General features: G+C 33.2%; 1 long non-coding RNA gene across 1 annotated transcript; it reads right to left on the reverse strand.

The window, feature by feature from the left end:
• Positions 1–19,413: 19,413 nt before the first annotated feature.
• On the reverse strand, positions 19,414–20,594 carry LOC136220332 (uncharacterized). The gene is made up of 2 exons (XR_010684481.1): positions 20,098–20,594; positions 19,414–19,987 (listed from the first exon to the last, which is right to left on the reverse strand). It is a non-coding gene; the product is annotated as an uncharacterized lncRNA (long non-coding RNA).
• Positions 20,595–20,941: the final 347 nt, after the last annotated feature.

Below are 20,941 nucleotides of genomic sequence, written 5' to 3' on the forward strand. Positions count from 1 at the left end.
AACTTGTATCAAATTCATACTCCATCTAATAAAATTCATGCAATTCAATATAATTTTATGTAGCACTTCTGTAAACGATCGGAAGTGAGTTCTGGTGTTTTCATTAAAACGTAGTTAAATTCAATATCTTTACAAGGAAACTTTGTTGAACACTTAAGCAAATTCATTCTTCGAGAATTAATTTGGTTAAGGTAGTGATCTATCCCGACCGTAGGAATATTGTCTGCAGTTCAAAGCCTTTTAATTGAAGGAGTTTACGTTATTACACTTTTATATTTTATACAAAGTTTAAAGTTGTTTTCTTTGCTTAATGCAAAACAAACACAATTATTCTCTTATTTCAAACACTAAACGTTTCTATTTTGTAATTCATATTCAAAACAGAATAGATTTCTAACGTTCTACACATTCTAGCCTAATTCTTATTCTATCAATTTCAAAACCAATTTCAAATAACGATTATCTATTTCTATAAATCTTAAGTCGTATTTAAATTACACTTAAATAAGTTTTCGTTAAAAAAACGTTCCCTGTGGGATCGGTATCTTTTTATTACTACAAGCGAAATCGTGCACTTGCGGAAATCGCTCAACATCTGCATAAAAGTAGATGTAATCCAATCATCATCATTTAGGTATTGATCCACGGATAAGATAAACCACGCTGATCTATTAATCTACGGACAAGATAAACCGTTTCCGCTCTTGCTAAATCCGAAAAGGGTATAAATGAAAGAATAATAGAGAGCAGATACAATTCGGATGGATAAAGAAATCTGATAAAATATATGAACACGACTAAAAAGAAAATAACAACAACGAAAAACACATAAAATCTAAACTTACTTCTTCCAACTCAAAATAGATCATCAAAAGAAGAAAGCTTTGGAAGTTGATGGATTATGAAATTTTGATAGATGAGAAGAGAAAGAGAAGTTGTGGAAAGGGAAGGATACAATTTCTTTCAAAGAACTCCAAAACTAGTGAATTATTATTTGATATGATTGTAGATTGCTTTTAAAAACTGAATTTTATATATATTTTCCTTTTTTGATTGGATGCCCAAAGTTTGATTTTGGGTTAAATTGACCATTGCCAGCTTAAAATACCAATTGGACCCTTAATTCGTATTCATTCCTAGTTCTATTTATAAATATAAGGAACTTACTATTGTTTTTTTTCTTTCTTCTTTCTAACTTACGGTCTGTTTGGTTCAACTATTGCTATTATGGTTACATGTTTGCGGTTGCAGTAAGTTGTTTGTTGTTGTTGTTAGCTATTTGTTATTAGTTGTTTAATTACTAGTGTTTGGTAAAAATTATATTGAAATGTTGTTGTTAGTATTTAAAAGGGAAAAATACAAAAATAAACCTTGTGGTTACACCTATTTTCGATCGGCACTCTTGTGGTTTAAAAATTTACAAACTGGTATCTTGAGGTGCATTCCGTTAGCAAACACAAGCCAAAATTCATACTTAACTATAGTAATAATTTGAAATAAAAGAGTCAATTTTACCTTTCAACTTGGTTTTAAGGATTAATTTGTCTCGAAAAATTTAGGGATAAGAGTTAATTTTACCTTTATACTATGAGAAGATGAAGGAGTTGCCGGAGCAGGTGATGCGATTGGGATTGAGATATTAGATCAGAGAAGAGAAAAGAGAAAGAAAAAAGAAGAAATATAAGAAAATAAAGAGAAATGGAGAAGATGGTTAATTTGATTTTTATTTTTTACTTTGAGGTTTGTTTGTGATAATTTGATAATAAGAGGGTTAATTTATAAAATAAATAAATATAAGAACAAAATCAACTCTTTTCCCTTTAACTTTTAACACCGTTAGTCAATTTGTCTGTGTTTGTTAACAGAATCAACCTCAAGGTACTAGTTTGTAAATTTTTAAACCACAAGGGTGCCGATCGAAAATAGGTGTAACAGCAAAGTTTATTTTTATACCCTTCCCTATTTAAAATGTCTAATGTGATGTTTTAAATTAATCAATAAATAACTATAAAATAAAAAATGTATTACACAAATTAATAAAAAAAAATCTAAATAAAAAAATTTAAAATTTAAAATTTATTGAACGCAACAAAACTTTGTTCTTTCGGTAATCATGTTATAGAATGATAATTTTGTCAATATGTAACTACAAACAACGGTTCATGAAAAGCTCCAAAATGAGTTTTTTTTTTTGTGAAAAACTAAAAAATGTTGCAGTTTCCACAGGAAATGCTAAACGTTGCGGTATATAAACTTATGGTATGTTTGGTTTAGCTGTTAGCTAATAGTTGTTGCGGTTGCAGTTAGCTGTTTGCAGTTGTAGTAAACTGTTAGTTGTTGCTGTTAGCTGTTTATTATTAGTTGTTTAATTATATTAGTGTTTGGTAAAATTATATTGAATTGTTGATGTTCAGATTTAAAATGTCTAATATTGACATGTTTTAAATTAATCAACAAAAAAATTATATGTTTGTAATCCGTTACTAATAATGATAAAATATGCACATGTGAAGTGTAGATGATAATATTCACGATCAAGAAGACATTTTGATGAATTATTTTTCAAATTGACCCAACTTGTCAATGTTAGAGATAAAATTGCTGCTAGATATAAACATTTAAGGATATTTTTGCACCTTATCTTATTATAAAATAAAAAATGCGTTACAAAACTTAATATTAATAATCTATATAAAAAATAAAAATATATATAAATTATTTTTATTGAACGAAAACATTGTTCTTCCTGTAATTATGTTGTAGAAATATAAATAATGCTCAAGAAGAAACATATTTTGTGGAAATAAGAAAGATAATTTTATCAATAACAAATAACTACAAACAAAATGTTAAACGTTGCAGTTATATAAACCTAACCAAACCCTATATATTCTGCAGTTTGGAGTAAAACCCTAAACGATCCTCCGAAAAGCTGAAAGAAATACCCACTTCACCAAACGCTAGATTTTCTGTGGTTTGGAGTAAAACGTTAAACCCTCCTCTGAAAAGTTGAAACAAATGAGAAATTTTACTATACCATGGACTCACCATATGTAAAATTATTATTTTATTGAGAATATATGCATTCAAAAACAATATCTCTCTACATAAAACTCTTAGCAATTTAATTACTCAATTTTTGTAGAAAGTTGTAACTTGCTATGAATAAAATTACTGATCAAATGTAACTTAATTACTTTACAGGCGGAATAAAATTAACAAATTAACTTCATCCACCATACACAAGTAGTTAAAAAATTAAATCACATAACAAACTGCATATAGTTTTATATTATCTTTAAACCAAAATCATCCAAGTTATTTATTTTCACCATTAAACAGAAAACAACCATCACTACCTCTCTACCATATAGTTTTCCTTTGCTGTCATAAAGTATAGTAACATAAACTCATCCTCATACATCCATTAAAACTAAACCAAAAATTAATCATCCTTAACAGTTTTTATCTAACTCATAATTTAAATAACCTCATCCTCATAATGAGTTTTTATCTAACTCATAATAAACTCATCCTCATACATCTAAACCTTTTAGCCCCAATTGAATTGAATTAAGTTCCATTGAAAGCAAAAAATGTCTAGATTGAGCAATAAAATGTTCCTTTTAGCCCTAACATTTATGAGATTAGGTAATTTCAAACCTCATTAACGAGAAAAAAGAGTTTTTTTTCATGTGCAATTTTTATGTTCTAATCATCCTACAATCTCAAGTATTGTGGCTATCCATAAGGTTTGAAACTGGACATCTTTTGTAAACGAACAAAACTCAATCTTCGGTTAACAATTTTTCAAATTACATCATTGGTTAAATGTTGCTAAAGATTGCACTGTTTTGCATAAATCGCTCTCTCTCAACAATCATATACCTAATTAAGCTATTTATAGTTACTACTTATTTCTATTTATATGAATGACTATGTTAGTGTCAGTAGTCTTAGATTTTACCTATGAGTTTAAATTCTACTATATGGTTCTTCATTATCCGAGTCAGTCTAAGAAGGTGTTTGGTGGCTTATTTCCATACTCCTGTTTTCTTTTTCATTTCAAAAAGGAGAGTTTTAGGTGTTTGGTTGGTGATATCCTGTTTGCATTTTACATCTGAAAAGTTGCATTTTACAAAAACACAAAATCTCTGATTTTTGGAAAAACAGTTTTTTAACAGCAAATCGTAGGTAAAACAAACGGGCCTTAAATATTGACAAAATGTGAATTATAAACTTCAATATGTGGTAGAAAAAAATGAGCCTATCAACTAAAACTTTTGGATTAAATCACAGAATTATCAATTGATCTTTAACAGAATGAAATCAAATTTCTATATATTATGATAAAAATAAGTATTCTAAAACTCATTAATTTTTACTTTGATGATGCTGAATGGTTGCTGCAAGCCACCAACAGAATGTGGATACAAAAACAAGAATGGAACGTTATGGGTAGTTCCAAAAACAGGTCCAAAAACAAAGAAGAGTGATTGTAAGACATGGAGCAATAATGAAGAAAAGTTGTGCTACAATTGCAGGACATGCAAGCGTGGAGTACTAGAAGAGAGTAGGATGATTTGGGTCATATTTTCAATTCTTGATTTATTTGACATAGCCATTCTTCTTATAATGTTTACTCTTAGTTGTTGCACTAGGATTCACATTTTATCTGATTCCAAGTATCATAGAATCCGACGACTTACAAATCAATGTTAGTTAGGATTATGTTATGTTGTACAATCCTATATCTCTTGTAATTAATGCATACAAATTAATCATAATCATTAATTCATAAAAATTATACAAACTATGGTATATCATATATGAGCCAAACTAGTAGAAAAAACATCATTAGTAACTCTCTAATCGTAATAGGTGTATCTTGTTACTGTTACAAACAAAATGTGTATGCACTTATTAATATTTGACGCATGCACTTACAAACAAATTGTACTAGTAGCTTCTATTGTTTAATATTTGACACATGCACTTATTAATATCGATTAAATATGCATAATAATGAATTATTAATAGAAAAAAATCCAAGAACATGCTCTAATTTCCTATTTATTTAATTCTTCTATATTTTTGTGATTTATGTTTTAAAATGTTAAGGACGATGTTCTAAATATTGTTACATATGTTCTAAACTTTATAATTTGTGTTCTAAAAATTAAGTATAATGTTTTAAAAAAATCAGTAAATATATGGACCATTTTTGCATTTGTTCTATAATATAATTTATAACTCATATTCTAAATAACATAACGTATGTTCTAAAAAACATAACGTATGTTCTAAAGTTTATAGTTTGTGTTCTAAAAATTAAGTATAATGTTCTAAACAAATCAGTAGATATCTGGATCGTTTTTTCATTTTTTCTATAATATATTTTATAACTCATGTTCGAAAAAACGTAACACATGTTCTAAAAAACATAACGTATGTTCTAAAAAATATGTCCTACGTTCTAAACTTCATAGTTCGTGTTTTAAAAGTTAAAATATATGTTCTAATGTATGTTTTAAAAAATATATTTTCTTATATAACATAAATTACAAAAATATAAAGGAATTAAATAAATAAGAAATTGGAACATGTTCTTGGATTTTTTTCTATTAATAATTCATTATTATGCATATTTAATCGATAGTAATAAGTGCATGCGTCAAATATTAAACAATAGAAGCTACTAGCACAATGGTATATTAAGCAGTGCGCGTGATATAATGTACCAGAGAATCAATTTTCTTAGTGGTAAGCATGGTGGAGTGTAGATGAAAGTGCACAAGTTCGATTCCCACTAGCAGCATTAATTGGGTTTATTTTGTTTTGAGAACAAATCTGCTAGAAGTATCATTAATTTTTAATTGGGTTTATTTTGTTTTGAGAACTAGCTAATTTCAACGGAATACAATTAGTTTATTTAAATTGGGTTTATTTTAATTGTCGATTACAAAGAGTATTATTAATTTATTGGGTATGGAGATTCCCCGAAACCGTATGGGGAGGGGTTGGGGATGAAAAAATCCGTGAATCACTTAATGGGGATTCCCCGAAACCGTCCCATAAACATTTAGGGACGGAGTGATAAATGCATAACCGTCCCCGTCTCGCACCGTTGCCACCCCTATAAATGATAGTCAAACAATTTTTTTTTTAATTTCAGTAAAGTAGGGTTAAAATTGATCTTATTTGAAAACATTAGAATTAAATTTGCACCAATTCGTATGTTAAGGCCAAATGTTAGAATCAAATTTGACCACCCCATAGTCAATTGGTTGGTTGATATTATTCAATCACACTATAATTATTATATCAATATTAATTTTTTAAAAATTGTACACCACAAATTTCATACAAGAATACATAAAAAAAGACACAATATAATAGTTTTTTCTGAAGATGAATACAATAGGTTTTTGTATTTAGTTGTTATGGAATAAGTAAGTTTAGGGAGTTGGTAAGATACTTATAAAGTTCAATGAGCTAATCTACTATCATGGACAAGTTCGGGGAGTTGGTGATACGAAATAATCAACTTCAGAGAGTTGTATGTATTAGGCCTTGAAATTTTCGAATTACCAAAGTTCTTGAGAATTTTGAAGGTTTCTAGGAGGGTATTCGTGCATCGAATCAACTATTAACTACGAAACATGTTCTTATTATTCCTATGTCCTTGGTATTCGTAGAATCAACAGTTTTATAGAATCCTAGCTTTCTGGCATTCAACCTAATCAAGAAACTGCTAGAAAAACCAATGATTTTCACTGCATCAGTTGGTATCAGAGCTAAACTTGGAGCAACAATTCACAAATAAGCTTGGAAAGATGACTCGGCGAATGGTCGAAGTGTTTATAGATGAGGAGGAAGATGTGTTTATTGATCCAGAACTTCTTTTCGACGAGGAGATCGGCGATGATGCGATAGAGGAGTGGATAAAACATGGTAATAGAAAGGCTCTTGTAGTAATCGTTGAAAAGTTTTCTACCAACAAGATTGGACCGCTAAAAATCATTGAGAATGTGATTTCTTGGATAATGAAAATTCAAGGAGGAACTTGTTCCACTTAGGGAGAATGATGCGGTCAAAGCTCAAACAATTCGATAAATTCTGCTAATTTTTAAAGTGTCGGAATTTTGCATTTTCAAACCTTATTCTGATTGGACACGGGCCAAGAGTCAACACCTATAGCTTTGCTATCAGGCCCACCTTATTTTGGTCAAGTTTTCGATCGTTTAGGTCCTGAAACACCTATAGCTTTGCTATCAGGCCCACCTTATTTTGGTCAAGTTTTCGATCGTTTAGGTCCTGAAAATCATGAATTAGTGTTAATTTCAAATTAATTTGTATTTTTCTTTTTAGTTTTCCTTTTATTCTAGTTCCATATTTCTTTTATGATTCTAATTTAGTATTTTCCTATTTAAAGGTTTGTTACTATTGTAAGGAGACATCTTATGAATTAATGAAATTGATACTTTTGAATTACCAAAGTTATTAGCAATTTTGAAGGTTTCTAGTAGGGTATTCGTGCGTCAAATCAACTATTAGTTACGAAACGTGTTCTTGTTATTATCATATCCCTGGTATTCGTAGAATCAATATGTTTATAGACTCCTAGATTTCTGGCATTCAACTGAATCAACATATTGTTAGAAAAACCAATTAGTCCTACTATTAGTTGGTATCAGAGCTAAACCTAGAGCAACAGTTCATAAATAAGTTTGGAAAGATCAATCAGTTAATGGCCAATCTTTATACAGACGAAGGGGAAGAGGAAGATGTGTTTATTAGTCTAGAACTTGTTTTCGATGAGGAGATCGGTGATGATGGGGTAGAGGAGTGGATCAAATATGGTAACAGAGAGGTTCTCATAGTAATCTTTGAAAAGTTGTCTGCCAAGAAGATTTGGCCAGTAGAAATTGTTGAGAAGGTGATTCCTGGGATAATCAAAATTCAAGGACGAATTTTGTTCCACCTAGGGAGAATAATGCGGTCAAAGATCGAGCAATTCGGTAAATTCTGCCAATTTTTAAAGTGTCGAATTTTTGTGTTTTCAAACTCCATTATGATTGGAAACATGCTAACAATCAAAACCTATTGCTTTGCTATGGGGCCCACCCTATTTTGGCCAAATCCGCTCATTTAGGGCCTCAAAATCGTGAATTAGTGTTAATTTCAAATTAATTTGTATTTTCCTTTTATTCTAGTTTCTTATTCCTTTTATGATTCTAATTTAGTAATTTGTCTATTTAAAGGCTTGTTATCATTGTAAGAAGACAACTTATGAATTAATAAAATTGATATTTTTGAATTCTAATGTTTTTGAGAATTTTGAAGGTTTCTAATAGGATATTCGTGCGTCGAATCAACTATTAGCTATAAAACGTGTTCATGTTATTCCTATATCCACTACGCCAAAACCCCCTTCAGACGACGGTTAGAAATCGTCGTCCCACGAGATATAAATCTGTCACAGGGCTCGCTGCCGTCTATTGTACCTTCAAACGACGGTTAGGTTCTGTCATTTGAAGATACTATACATGACATCGGCCTAGTTTCGTACTGTCATATGAACATTGTTACGATGCATCTTTTTATTTATTAACGTCACTTTTAATGTCATCACATGACATACTAATAATTAAAAATGTCAAGTCGCTATATGGGAAATTGGCATATTGGTATTCGCGGTGACAGTTTTTATAATAATTTCTGTCGTAGTAACTTGTATCAGATGGCATATGTCTTAATCAATCATGTCAAGAGATTTATTTTAGATGGCAGATTCTTTTAATTTAATGTCTTTTTATTGTTGTTTAGATGATATTTTTTTAAACGCAAATGTCACTCCTTGCCTTCTTCTTCGAATGATTCTGGAAATGAACAATAATTATTAAATGAACAAGAATTTCTGTATATCAATGATTTTAATTTTATTGGAGACTAATGCTCATAATCTGTTTACATTTGAACTACACAAATTTCTGAATGTAGTAAGGTAAAAAAAATAATAAGCAATTAATGTACATCTCCAAATCAATATGTAGTCAAAGGCATGGTGGTGTTGATTGGAAAGCCAAATCCAACTTGAACTAAAGCATATCTAAGTCATCATCTCCTAGAATCCCCAAAGTCTTGATATCTGCAAAACCAATTGGTGTTGCTCATTAATTATGTACCGTATACAGATAGACCTAATTAATCTCCTTTTACCCTTTCTCCATTCTGAGACCCTTCACTTACCCACCCACATTATAAATAGGAAGCGTTTACCAATTCTCAATAGTCACCCAGGGCAACCTAACAATATACTTACAGTTTGTTATTTCGAGTATGGATAGACTTGTAAGGAACCTCTGTCGTAATCTTGAGTTTCAGATTGACCAACTCTGATATGAGGCACCCAGGTGGCTTGTCAATATATATAGTCCTAACCGGCTGCAATGGACTGCCGTGATGAATGGCCCTCCAATCACCCTTTATGAAGGAGGTGTATTCATAGTCGACATAGAATTCCCTATCGATTTCCCCTCCACACCTCTAGTTGTAAGAACATGCATAAACTTGTTAACACACATAAATCAGTTCATACCTTTGTAAATACACTCATGGTATTACTATTGTTTGCAGGTCATATTCAGGACCAAAATTTACCATCCTAATATCGGTCCCTTGGGGCATGTTTCTATGCCTTAGCTACTTGATCGCCCTGCCCATAGTATTGCCACGGTAAGATGTAAATCTATGTATTTTTTACCCGTAAATTTATCTATTCATGTTTGGAGTCTAGTTTATCTACTCATGTTTGGGGTCTAATTTAATTTATCTATGCATTTTATAGCTGCTGTGGAATATTTATGGACTGCTGGTAGAGCCTTTCATTGAGGGGCCATTTCCTGGCCGAGAGCGAATTGCTGAACGATACATCAGCAATAGGGAAGTTATGTAGCAACTGCCAAGAGATGGACTGAAGAGCATGCAGTGGATATATGATGTGCAAAAAGCAAGCAAGGGGGGCATTATGATGTGACGTGCGAATAGCGTACAAGGGGGGCGTGATGTGCGAATAGCAAGGAAATTTTGATGTTAGGCAACCATTGAGTTAGATGGTGTGGACTACTGGATGGGCATAGAGCCAATCTTGAAGAACAGAATGTTACTGATTACAAATATACTTGGTAATCAATCTGATCTTCAATGTTGGCTCCATGCTCCTCCAGTATTCGACGTCATTTAACTCTAATGGTTCCCCATCATCCCGATATCCTTATTTACCATCTGCACATTCTTGAAGAAAGGATATTTAGATGTCGAAGAAAAACTGAGCTGGATGGTGTGAACTACTGGATGGGCATAGAGCCATTCTTGAAGAACAGAATGATTACTGATTACAAATGTACTTGGTAATCAATCTGATCTTCAATGTTGGCTCCATGCCCCTCCAGTACTCCACTCCATCCATCCAGCTCCAGTGTTTCTTTAGCATCAAAATCCCCTTTCTATTCGCGCATCACGCCCCCCCTTGTACGCTATTCGCACGTCACATCATAATGCCCCCCTTGCACGCTATCCTTTTTTGATAGGCAATACAAAGTAGACAACTTATTCAAGTAGATATATATATGTATATTCAAGTGGATCATAACATGCTATAACAAAGTAGTCAACTTATTCGTTGTCTATTAAATTGAATCAGTTCTACTTCCTAACACATAACATGCTAAATTGATATGAAACATATGTCTATTCTTGAATCAGTTACTTCATAAATAGAACATAAAACAAGCCAACATGCTTCATACATAGACACATAACACATAACATGCTAAATTGACATGAAACATATGTCTCATCAGCATAACTCATGTTAAAATAGAAAAGAATCAGGCAAGTTCATCATTTTCAGCTTTACGAGTATGCATGATCAGCTACCTTCCTAAACATATTAGCAAGTTCATAACTTATGCTGATAGCATCGAAAATCCATCAACATCCTGAATGGCTTCAATCAGATAACAAGCTAAGTGGAAGGTATATTGTAAACTTATCTCATCACCATCCTGAATGGTTTCATAAAATTTTCAGCTTTAAGAGTATGCCTAACATGTTATAACAAATAGAAAACTTATTCGTGCATGTCTAAAACTTGTTCTCATAGCATCATAAAGTCACCACTATGTACCTGCCACTTGGTGATGAAGTGTATGATACTGTCACCACAAGCTTAGTCATAAACTTGTGTTGTTAGAATCATACAACTTCATCACCATGTTAAACACTTTTCCATAAGCATAACAAGCCAATTGACATGATACATAGTAATGGAGATTTAGGAGTATGCCTAACATGTTATAACAAGTAGACAACTTATTCAAACAGACATGTATATTCAAGTGAACATGCTATAACAAGCATACAACTTATTCCTTACTTATCATCATAGGATATGTTCAAATAAAAAATAGAATGGTGATATCTTATCATTTGCAAGCCATATCAGTACATGCAATTAGCCTAAATTTACCCGTTAATACATGCTCAATGACCCTTTTACAATGTTCCTCTAATACTTGATGCATGATTAATAAGCTACATGCCCAAATGAACAATCGTACACATACTCATACAGAACCTCAAACATAAACATCAACAGAACATCAAACATAAACATGTTTCATACACATACACATACACATACTCAATCACTTCTATCAGTATAACTCATAGGTGTAAGAGTATTGCCAATCACAATGAACATTCAAAGCTTTGGAGTATGCCTAATCAATTATATCTAACCAATCAGTTCATACCAATCATTTCATCATCACCCACAACATCATACATATATGTAATCATTCAGTTCAAACCCACATAACTATATATATATACAGTCAGGCTATAGAGAGGATTCTCTTACTTCTTATTCTAAGGGAAGAATATAGTTGTTCTAATTACCAAACAATATTAGAATTACTGTATTAAACCAATTCAATTAAATTAAAATCATCTCCTTCTCTTATACGGTTTACAGTTTATAGTCCTCTCTCTCTCCTTCTTCTCTTAAACCTCACGGCTCTCTCTCTCTTCTCCTTCCCTTAAACGGTTCAAAACTTCAGCCATAAATCGGTGAGAAGCATTCCATTACTCAAAATTTATTGCCGATTTCTGCCTTCTATCGATTTATCATTGTCAATTGTTCATAATTTATTTCTCACGACTCCCGCCAGAAATCGGTGAGAAGCAATTGCAGATTCTATATTTTTTCTGATTGCTCTACACTTGCTGCTGGTTCTGCATTTTATTGTTGGTTCTGCATTTTATTACCGACTCTGTATTTTTTGTAAGTCGATTACTCTAAACTTATTGATGGTTCTGCACTTTATGGATTTTTTTTATGTCAATTGCTGAAAGTTTATTGCTCACAGACTCACGCCATAAATTGGTGAGAAGCAATTGCCAACTCTGTATTTTTTTTCTTTGTGGATTGCTTTAAATTTACTGCTGGTTCTGCATTTTATCGATTTTTAGTTGCCAATTGTTCAAAGTTTATTGCTAACAGACTCCGACCAGAAATCAGTGAGAAGCAACTACCGATTCTGTATTTTTTCTATGTGGATTGCTTCAAATTTATTGCTGGGTCTGCATTTTATCAAATTTTTTACGTCAATTACTCAAACTTTATTGCTCAAAGACTCCGGCTAGAAATCGGTGAGAAGCGATTGCAGATTCTGTTTTTTTTCTATGTCTGATTGCTCTAAACTTATTGCTGGTTCTACATTTCATCGAATTTTTCTTATAACATGCTCAAACTTTATTGTCTCTTCTGCATTTTATTGATTTCTTGCTTTTCTGCAATTCAAAATTTAATGTTTTTCCTGAAATTCATAATTTTATTTGTGGATATGTTTGTCGTTTGATTGATTGTCTGTTATTGAAATCAATAAGCGTTTGATTTCTTGTTTCCAAATAATTTGTCTCATTTTTTTTGTTATATAGAGATGGAAGATGACAATGATTCTTCCTTTCAAATTCATGATTTGAGCAATAATACTATGAATGACGAAGAGTCTGACGGAGAACAAGATTCCGACAACGAAATTATAAGTGATCAACTTAAGCCAAGTAAAGGAAAAGAATTTGAAACACTGGATGATGTTTATAAATTCTATAATGCTTATGCAAAGAAGGTTGGATTTAGTGTTCGAATGTCTTCATCGAAGACTAAAAAGAGCACCGGAGAAATTATTAGGAAAGAATGTGTATGTTCAAAGGAAGGAAAATCCAAAAAGTTTAGTGATGTTGATGCTAAAAGGTGTCGGGGTCAATACAAAGCTGGTTGTAGCGCTAAATTGGTGGTCATGAGAAATAAAAAAAACATTTTTTATGGTGAAAATATTTAATGAGGAGCACAATCACGCGTTACTAACCCCATCAAAAACACCATTCCTACGGTCTCATCGCCAAGTTTCATATGTTGCAAAATTATTGAATGAACAACAATCGACAGTGAATATACCTACGCATCAGCAATATAATTTGCACACAGAAGGATTTGCATAATCATGAAACAAAGAAGTGGTTGAAGTTAAAAGGACGCGATGGAGATATGTTGCATGAATATTTCGAATTAGAGGTGGCAAAAAACCCTTCATTTTATTTCAAGATTGATGCAGATGATGATAAAAAAAAATTACACGTTGTTTTTGGGCTGATGCAACGATGAGACAGAGTTACAGATTTTATAATGATGTTGTTATTTTTGACACTACGTACAACACCAATCGGTACGGGATGATATTTGCGCCTATTTTAGGAGTCAATAATCACAGACAAACTATTGTTTTTGCTTGTACTTTATTGAATGGGGAACATTCTGACAATTTTGTGTGGTTATTTAAACAATTTTTGGAAGCTATGCCTGGTGATGCGCCAAAAATGATAATTACTGATCAAGACCCAGCAATGCAAGAGCTATATCGACAACCTTACCAAATACCTTCCACAGGTTGTTTTTTATATATTACTTGCATTTGGTTTATATATTATTTGAATGCATAGAATTTTCAACTTGTTAAATGTGAGATAAAATTATATAAAGACAATAATTGCATATGTATAACATTTAGGCTACTATCAAATATGAGATAAAATAATATAAAGACACCAGACATACAACTTTTAAATAGTGATTAATTAACCTTAATTTTGTCTAGAATATGAAAGTTTGGTGATATAATGTATCCCTTGGGAGTGCTGCTTTGCTGACATTTTTTATCACATCTTTTTAGTATCCATTTTGCTGTACTTTTAATTTTTCTTAAGGCTTGTGCTTGTGTTTTATGTACAACACTCTTTTTAATTTTGCTGATGGGTGTAATGAACATAGATGGAAACTCAACATTCTATTAGTTAAAAATGCAGCAAAATGCTATAGACAAAAATGCAGCAAATATGTTTTATGTACAACCTAACATGCTATTAGTATAAAATATGCAGCAAAATGCTATTAGAATTATTAGTAAATGTGTTTTATGTACAACCTACTAACATAGATGGAAACTCATCATGATATTAGACAAAATGCATCAAAATGGTCGATTATAGCTGATATAACTAGGGGAAAAATGCATCAAATGGTTCTATCTCCAACATATACATTTAATTGTTTTAAATTAATAAATGTTACAATTTCATACCGTGTGCAGTTAGGAACTTAATTTAATATATGTCGTGTATGGTTAGGAACTTAATGAATATAATTCTTGTTACATTATCCACATGTATTGTATTTGGCATAGTGTGTCAAAATTTTCAGAAAAAATTGGTGCAAGGAAATACGCAACACACGAGGGAAAGTTTCATGATTGCATATGGAATTCAGAGAGTCCTCAAGAGTTTGACCTGAAGTGGGCGGAACTTATCATGGAAGATGGATTAAACAATAACGAGTGGTTAGTAAACATCTATAAAATTCGGTCCAAGTGGATTCCAGCCTATGTTAATCATGTTTTCTCAGCGAACATGTCTAGTAGCCAATGGACAGAGACCAACCACGCATTTTTCAAGAAATATATCAACAAAAGAAACTCTTTATTTGACTTTATGGTGAGGTTTGGTAGGGGACTCGTTAAGCAACGCCAAGTGGAATTGGCTGCAGATATCAAAGATATGAATGAGATGCCTAAAATAAAAATGAATCATGACTTTTTGGATCATATGGTTGAGATTTATACGAATGAAATCTATTATATATTTGAGGATGAAATGTGGGTCTGTTTGAGGTATAAAATTGAGCTTATTAGTGAAACTGAGGATCAGCAGTTGTTTACGGTTAAACAAAATAATGGAGTAGATAGCAAATGGTGCAAAGTTTTATATAACAAGGAGCTTAATTTTGCTTCTTGTAGTTGCAGAAAACTAGAGAGCTTTGGCATCCCATGTAGGCATATATTGAGTTATTTAGTTAAATATCACGATTTTGTCAAGTTGCCAGACAAATACATCCAAAAGAGATGGACTAAGGAAGCAAAAGCAGGTGTCGTGATTGATAATGGCGGTTTGAATATAAACGATGACAAAGAATTTATCTTGGAACGGAGTCAAGTAGTGAAAGGTTGTGTAGATTTGATTGACAAAGCCTTCACATGTGAAGAAGCAAAAAATATTTTAAAAGATGGGCTTCAAACAATTTGCGAGAAAATCAGTAGAGTGACAAATTTTGAAGAAAAAAATAGCTCTTTATTTAGTCTTGCTACGAGTGAAAATGATTTGAATCGCCTGGAACATGTTTATAATGATCCAGATAAAGTGCGAGCAAAAGGGTGTGGAAAAAGGCTGAAAGGAGGAAAAGAAAAGGCAATGATGAAAGCAAAAAAAAAATATAAAAGCTAGAAAATGCAATGCTTGTGGTCAAGTTGGTCAAGCTCATGATAAAAGAAATTGCCCATCACTTCAGTAAGAAAATTTAATGTTCTTTTTCATTCTTATATTATTTTCATGTATTAGTATTTGACGGATATGTCTATTTTTAATCTAATGTAGGTATTTATCGAGCGAGGATGAATATGAAGTCGAGAGCGAGTAAAATTGTATTGTTGGGACAGTACATGGCTATACAGTCAAGTTAAAAGTACCTCTCTGTTTGATGTAATTTCAAATTATGTTTATAGGCTACTTCAGTAGGAGATTTGTTACTTTTATTTTGTAAGCCAGGATAAACATAATGTTTTTTCAAGTTTGCTGATAAGGAAAATGACAGCATGTCCTGCATTTTAGTTCAATTGACAGCAAGAATTTTGTAATTTTTTTATTTGTTATCTAGAAATGATTCCACTGCCCCTATTCTAACACTTTCATACACAATTCACAGTATATGCTTTACATTCTTCACGAATTTGGCCAGGAGATAAGTTGTAATATTTCCAGAGTGGTTAATCTTTGTTGTCGGATTAGTAAGAGTCTCTCAATCAATTCCTCTTGGAACTTCATGAAACTCAGCAGCTTGTTTCTCCATAGGAGCAGGTGTTCTTAATGCTGGCATATTATGAAAGGGATAGGTGTTCACAGTATGGATTAACTAAAGGAAGTAACGAGGCAATGTTTGTTATAGAAGCATACAGAACACTTCGAGATAGAGGTCCATATCCAGCTGATCAAGTTGTTAAAGATCTCGAAGGAAGCTTTGCTTTTGTCATATATGATAGCAAGCCTGGTAATGTTTTTGTTGCTCTTGGTTCTAATGGTGGAGTCAAGCTTTTTTGGGGAATAGCTGCAGATGGATTGGTTGTCATATGTGATGATAAAGATGTTGTTAAAGCAAGTTGTGCTAAATCCTATGCTCCTTTCCCACCAGGTATATATTTAATTAGTATTTACTTAGTTTAATTGATTGATATTAGTTGTTAATTGAAAAATGGATGCAGGGTTCATGTTTCATAGTGAAGGGGGATTGATGAGCTTTGAGCATCCGATGAATAAGATAAGGGCAATGCAAAGGATAGATAGTGAAGGGGTTATTTGTGGAGCTAATTTTAAATTGGATAAGTATACGAGGATTAATAGTTTACCTCGTAGAGGAAGTGAAGCCAATTGGACTCACTGGCATTCTCACGATGCCTAATCGTTTTTCTACAATGATCTCTAATTTGGTTTTATTATGATGTTCTTCTGGTTCTGTTGTGTTGTGTTTTTTTTCTCAGTTAATGTAAATTAAAACAAATAACTAAATGGCTTTTCACTCTCATCTTTATCTACTATCTACAATATTGGGCTTCGAATTTTTTTGGATCTTTTTTTTTAGTCTGAATGGATGGATGATAACAGAGGGTATAAATTGTTGGGATAAAAATGTACTGTAAAATTTAACATATTTATACACAATTTACCAAAAAAAGATAACAGAGGGTGTTCTTAATAGCCAAACGAATGAGGCTTCAGAATCATTAAGAATCAGTGCACAGCCAAACAATACTGGTTGCCCATACTGATTTACACCAATGAAAGCATTTCCACTCAGACAATGGTCAATAAGCTAAAGTTGCACACTTATTTGAGAACAGTTGAACAGTATAAAATAGGCTGAATGAAATAATAATGTATGTACAACTTAACTCGATTTAATTAACATTTGGTTCTTTAAGAACTGGGGTCTGCAACAAGGAACTGTTTTTCTATTGAGAGTAGAGATTCTAGTTTGAGTTTCTGCTTTCAAAGGGACATGGAAATGAATCCCACGCTTCTTTGCCTTGTTTTTTTCACCTTCTTCTCCTCTTCTCCTCTTCGACCTCTACTTACAAGCGTTGATTCTGTCTTCTTCCTTACTGTCTTATGAGTCTGTCTCGTAATTCCTATTCTCTTCCCCCATTGCTTGTACTTACTACCGGGGATGCCTTCTTGCTTAAAGAGCTTTCTGCAAATGAATCTGTAGCCTTGGGCCACGAATAACGACTACACTATGATAGCTCTTCTTGTCGCTTCTTTCTCTTTGGATGTATATTGTTCTTTGATTTCTTGATTACCAAATGACGAATGAGGCTATCCTCTTAGAGGGGAAATGATACTGGACACTGGATGTTGCATTCTTCAACTCATTTTCCTCTTTTAATTATTTGTTTGGGCTTTTCTGTTTTTAAAAGGAAAGTAATGCAATTGCACGTGCAAAATAGTGGAATGAAATTAGAAAATGTCATCATTATTCATTCAAATATATATTCAAGAGTAGTGGAATTATTGAACCAGAGCTAATTTTTAATCATAGTATTTTGGCTGAGTAGTTCTTGCTTGGGTGTGCTTATGGCTTATTACTTCTTGGGTTCTTGCTGCTCAACTGTTTATAAGTTTGTGCTGTTTGATATTAGTATTTTTTCTTTTTTGTGTTTCCTTCACTTGAAGCAACTGTGTTGTCCAGTGAAGTATTTGTCCAGAAGACATTGGAATGATATCTCCAAATGAGGATGAGAAAGACTAGGGCACCTTCCAAGGGGGTTTGCTTTCTTGGAAGTCCATAGAAGTCTGGTCCATTGAAGCTTGTAAATGCCTCTAGCTTATCAAGTGCACCAGCCTAAAAATACACAATAATATTGCATCAAGTTCAATGGAGGCATCATATTTATTTTTATACTCACAGGTTCCTGCCATTGGCTGCTAGTGGTTTTTTGTAGCTCCTTTTGAGGATTCTTCTTATATTAAGCAGATAGCTTAATCAAGAACTTTTTGTCTATATGATGAGGTTTGTTTTCGTTTTCCCCCTTGGACGTTCTTTCTCATCATTCACTTATACAGTGTGATGCAACTAAATAAAGAACTATCAATTTTTTTTGCAATAAAAAGTGATTCGGAATATGAATACGGCCCACTAGGCTCAAGCCAATCAAGCCCAAGACAAGCAAGGTCCTCTAAGCCCATCATGTTCACTATAAATACCCCTATAAAGGGAAGGTATACCTCTCTTTCTCCTCCTCTCTCTACACATTACTTTATCTCTCTACTTATACTCCTACTAACTTTAGCATCGGAGTGTACACCAGGGGCCTCCCCCGATGCAGGTCCAGTGACCGGAGTGGTATCAACCTCGCTTTATATATCCGGACGATAAAGAAGATCCAAGGTCCTCATTATTTGGTGCAGTGATCGTGAAGTAACACACAATTTCATTCTAACCTTTCAGTTTTGATCTATCTCTTCTATTGGTTATGGTTCGGAATGACTAGTCATATTTTTCAAGATCACAAGATATCCTACTGGAACAATTTTGAAAACTCAAGAGCTAGGATCAAAGGCTCTCCATGTTAGTTCCAGATCCATGAACTTAGTTTTCTTCATCAAATTCAGTTTGCAAAAGAGCAGGTACTAAATAATATTCTTCCACTAGATAATTTTTTAGTCTGCTACACAGCAAACTAATCATTTGGGCAATATATCCAAATGAAATTACAATAATATAGAACTTAAACAAGCCACTATATGAGCCACTATATGTGGCATTCGGACATGTCATTTAATTACCATGACTTAGCATACTTATCATACATTTATTATTATGGCTTCTATCTTGGCACCTGGTTCGAATGAGTACAAAATCGAGCCGCACGTGCTTTGAAGAAAAACTGCAAAGTGATGAGATAACCTTCTCGGATCTCAAATTCCAATCGGTTCCGAAAGCTCAACATCGGACACCCTCGGGTCGGTTCGGAAGGATGAACATCGGACACCCTCTGAAGTTGGAAGCTCAGTTCAAATTAGGAGCTTTGAAGGTCGAAGTCGAAAGGATCTCCTTCTTCCTGAAGTTAGAAGCTCCCCCCTCAACTTGGATCCGCACTCCTAAATCTGTCGTTCGAAAATCAAGGCTCTTCGCTCATGGTTCCGACCCCTCCGATGGGGTCGTCTCGAAGTTGGAAGATATGAAGAGAAGTAACGTGGTCAATATTATAATTTACACCCTCCGGATTTATCAAAACTGTCCGATCAGCGTCTTCCCGACCTATCGAGCAAGGGGAGAAAGAAGACTTAGTTTGTCGAAGGCCATAGTTCACTGACAAAATACAGTGCTAAATTGACGTCGAACCACAACAATATTAGATTGGAAGCTACCTCCACATGCAATAGTCATCTACAATAGCAGATGTGTAAAATTCGACCCAAGCTATCCGGATACGTCAAGTTCGATCTGTACCTCAAGGTCGACTCACACCCTCAATAAACTTCGAAGTTGATCCTTATCCTCCCGTAGATGTCAAAGTCGACCTACACCTTCTGAAAAATGCTCATCTCAAGGATCAATCTGAAAGCACAGGCTATAATCAGGCTTCAAAATCCGAAGCCCCCATCGGAAGCCCTGCTCTAATTCGAAACCTCCTCCGAAGTCGATGGCGTAGTAGGACGTCGGCGGATCCCATTCGAATCGAGGCACCCTTCAGGGTCGCTTGCGAGATGGGAGTCTCTCCTCTCTGTTCGCCTACGTTGAAGCCTCGCTAAATCAACATAATCTCGTTATGATACAGGTCAATGTTATGCTCCTTTGCTCCAAATACAATTTTTATACTATTTTTTGCATAATTAAATATTGACACATGTATGTCTCCACTACATATGTCCACCATTCACACTTTCCAACACACATAAGCTGGATAGCTCATACATAAATAATGCAGCAGGAATTGTCAACGTGGCCATACCTTATATATCCACATGATACTAATCATACACACCTATGTTAATTGTATACATTTCTATTACTATTATAGATGCAATATATTCATAATATATTCATAAGTTTTGGGCAATATCATTATGTCATCATAATCACTATGCATGAATCCATGCCATATGGATACACATGAGACATACACCACCTGTTTCCATATGAAATTTATAACTTTTGAAGACCGTTTCTAGACACTTATTTATCGAAGGCCGTCTCCGGACGTGTATATGT

This window comes from Euphorbia lathyris, chromosome 2 (assembly GCF_963576675.1).
Source record: "Euphorbia lathyris chromosome 2, ddEupLath1.1, whole genome shotgun sequence".
NCBI lineage: Eukaryota > Viridiplantae > Streptophyta > Magnoliopsida > Malpighiales > Euphorbiaceae > Euphorbia > Euphorbia lathyris.